Source organism: Mesoplodon mirus, assembly GCF_964341445.2.
Source record: "Mesoplodon mirus genome assembly, chromosome: 10".
Taxonomy (NCBI): domain Eukaryota; kingdom Metazoa; phylum Chordata; class Mammalia; order Artiodactyla; family Ziphiidae; genus Mesoplodon; species Mesoplodon mirus.
This window is the reverse complement of record NC_138986.1, coordinates 55,727,668-55,730,920: the sequence shown is the minus strand read 5'-3', so window position 1 is coordinate 55,730,920 and position 3,253 is coordinate 55,727,668. Positions and strand designations below refer to the sequence as shown.

Sequence of the window (3,253 nt, the reverse complement as noted above, 5' to 3'; positions counted from 1 at the left end):
CCAGCAATTCCCAGGGAAACGCCTAGTTCATTTGAGGTACAGAGGACAGTCCCCCTTCCACATTTTATGGCAACTCTGAATGTAACCAATGGAATTGATTATTTGATACATACATACATACATCTAATTTCTACACTGGTTACACACCTGACAATATATTGATATAGTTTTGACTTTAAACAGCCAAATTTGTTTTATTTTTAATTTTTAAAAATTTACTCATGCATTTACCATTTCTGCTACTGTTCATATCTTTTAGTATATCCAAATCTCTATCTGGTGTGTCCTTTTCATTTTACTGAATAACTTTCAGTAACATTTCTTTCAGTGCAGGTTTACTGACAATCCCTTTTTCAACACTTTTTCTCGAAAAATGTTTATTTTGGGCTTCATTTTATTATAACTTTATTAAATTTTAATTGATGTATAATAAACTGCACATGTTTAAATTCTATGATTTGACCAATTTTGACATTTGTATAGAGACGTGAAACCATCACTACAATCAATACAGTAAACATTTCTATCATTCCCCCCAAAGTTTCCTTGTGCTTTTTTCAATTCCTGCACAGCTCTCTGATAATCTCTGAATTACTTATTACTACATTTTAGCTTGCATTTTCTAGAATTTGATAGAAATAGAACCATACGTGGGTCCTATTGTTTGCTTGGCTTATTTTACTCAGCACAATGATTTTTAGATTTGTTTAGACTGTTATCAGTAGTCTGTTCCTTTTTTTTTCTTTCTGAAAAAGTTTTATTGTGCACAGCGGGGAAAGGCTCACCTCTTCTTGGCTGCTGCCTTCCTCGTGGCGGCCAGGACGTTGCTCAGCTTCTCTCTCTTCCTCTTGGCATGGATGTGTGTCCCCACCTTTTTCTTGATGAACTTGAGGGCCCACTTGTCCTTGGAGACCTTGAGCAGCTCCATGGCCCTCAGCTCATAAGGGATGAAGCCACACACCTCCCGGATCATGTCCTGCCAAACTTGGTGTGCTTGGTGAGGTGTCTGTGTCGGTGGCTGTGCCTTGGCTTGCTCACTTCTTGGTCACCTTGTGGCCCTTGTTGAGGCCCACAGCCATGGGGTAGCACAGAGCTATGGCTGCTGCTCTTCAATGGCTGCCAGGGCGGAAGAGCCAGTAGTCTGTTCCTTTTATATTGCTGAGTAGCATTCCATTATATAGATATTCCACAGTTGACAAACATACCGGTGGGTGAAAAGCAAGAGAATCTTAGGACATCTTTTTTTTTAATTAATTAATTTACTTATTTTAACATCTTTATTGGAGTATAATTGCTTTACAATGGTGTGTTAGTTTCTACTTTATAACAAATCAGCTATACATATACATATATCCCCATATCTCTTCCCTCTTGCATCTCCCTCCCTCCCACCCTCCCTATCCCTCCCTTCTAGGTGGTCACAAAGCACTGAGCTGAGCTGATCTCCCCGTGCTATGCGGCTGCTTCCCACTAGCTATCAGTTTTGCATTTGGTAGTGTATATATGTCCATGCCTCTCTCTCACTTTGTCCTAGCTTACCCTTCCCTCTCCCCATGTCCTCAAGTCCCTTCTCTAGTAGGTCTGTGTCTTTATTCCCTTCCTGCCCCTAGGTTCTTCATAGACATTTTTTTTCTTTTTAGATTCCATATATATGTGTTAACATATGTTATTTTTCTCTTTCTGACTTACTTCACTCTGTATGACAGACTCTAGGTCCATCCACCTCACTACAGATAACTCAATTTCATTTCCTTTTATGGCTGAGTAATATTCCATTGTATATATCTGCCACATCTTCTTTATCTATTGATCTGTCGATGGACACTTAGGTTGCTTCCATGTCCTGGCTATTGTAAATAGAGCTGCAATGAACATTGTGGTACATGATTTTGAATTACGGTTTTCTCAGAGTATATGCCCAGTAGTGGGATTGCTATGTTGTATGGTAGTTCTATTTTTCATTTTTTAAGGAACCTCCATACTGTTCTCCATAGTGGCTGTATCAACTTACATTCCCACCAACAGTGTAAGAGGGTTCCCTTTTCTCCACACCCTCTCCAGCATTTATTGTTTGTAGATTTTTGGATGAAGGCCATTCTGACTGGTGTGAGGTGATACCTCATTGCAGTTTTGATTTGCATTTCTCTCATGATTAGTGATGTTGAGCATTCTTTCATGTGTTTGTTGGCAATCTGTATATCTTCTTTGGAGAAATATCTATTTAGGTCTTCTGCCCATTTTTGGATTGGTTGTCTTTTTGATATTGAGTTGCATGAGCTGTTTGTAAATTTTGGAGATTAATCCTTTGTCAGTTGCTTCATTTGCAAATATTTTCTCCCATTCTGAGTGTTGTCTTTTTGTCTTGTTTATGGTTTCCTTTGCTGTGCAAAAGCTTTTAAGTTTCATAGGTCCCATTTGATTATTTTTGTTTTTATTTCCATTTCTCTAGGAAGTGGGTCAAAAAGGATATTGCTGTGATTTATGTCATAGAGTATTCTGCCTATGTTTTCCTCGAAGAGTTTTATAGTGTCTGGACTTACATTTAGGTCTTTAATATATTTTGAGTTTATTTTTGTGTATGGTGTTAGGGAGTGTTCTAATTTCATTCTTTTACATGTAGCTGTTCAGTTTTCCAAGCACCGCTTTTTTTTTTTAACATCTTTATTGGAGTATAATTGCTTTACAATGGTGTGTTAGTTTCTGCTTTAAAACAAAGTGAATCAGCTATACATATACATACGTCCCCATATCTCTTCCCTCTTGCATCTCCCTCCTTCCCACCCTCCCTATCCTACCCCTCTAGGTGGTCACAAAGCACTGAGCTGATTTCCCTATCCCAGCACCACTTATTGAAGAGGCTGTCTTTTCTCCATTGTATATTCCTTCCTACTTTATCAAAGATAAGGTGCCCATATGTTCATGGGTTTATCTCTGTGCTTTCTATCCTGTTCCATTGATCTATATTGGCTCCAAGGTCTTGCCACTGGTATGCACACGCAGTGAAGGTCAGTGACAGGAGCCAGGCAAATGACAGGAAGTGCACAGTTGTAGAGGCTATTCCCCAATGCAATCACAGCAGTGTAGGTCAGCCACAGGGGTCTAGAATGGCATCTTTCACTTGTGCAGCCACAGAGGCTGGGGTTGGTTGCCAGTATGGATCCTGGGCTCCAGCATGAGGTGAGGGGAGAGAGTGAGGAGGAACTGAGGTGGCTAGTGTCTGCAAACACAAAATCTCATTGGGGACCACCTCAGT

General features: G+C 39.7%; 1 pseudogene across 1 annotated transcript; it reads right to left on the bottom strand.

Moving 5' to 3' along the window:
* Positions 1-781: 781 nt before the first annotated feature.
* Positions 782-1,109, bottom strand: LOC309811191 (large ribosomal subunit protein eL36-like; annotated as a pseudogene). Its single transcript has one exon. The product of its transcript is annotated as a large ribosomal subunit protein eL36-like (transcript).
* Between the last annotated feature and the right edge of the window lie 2,144 nt (positions 1,110-3,253).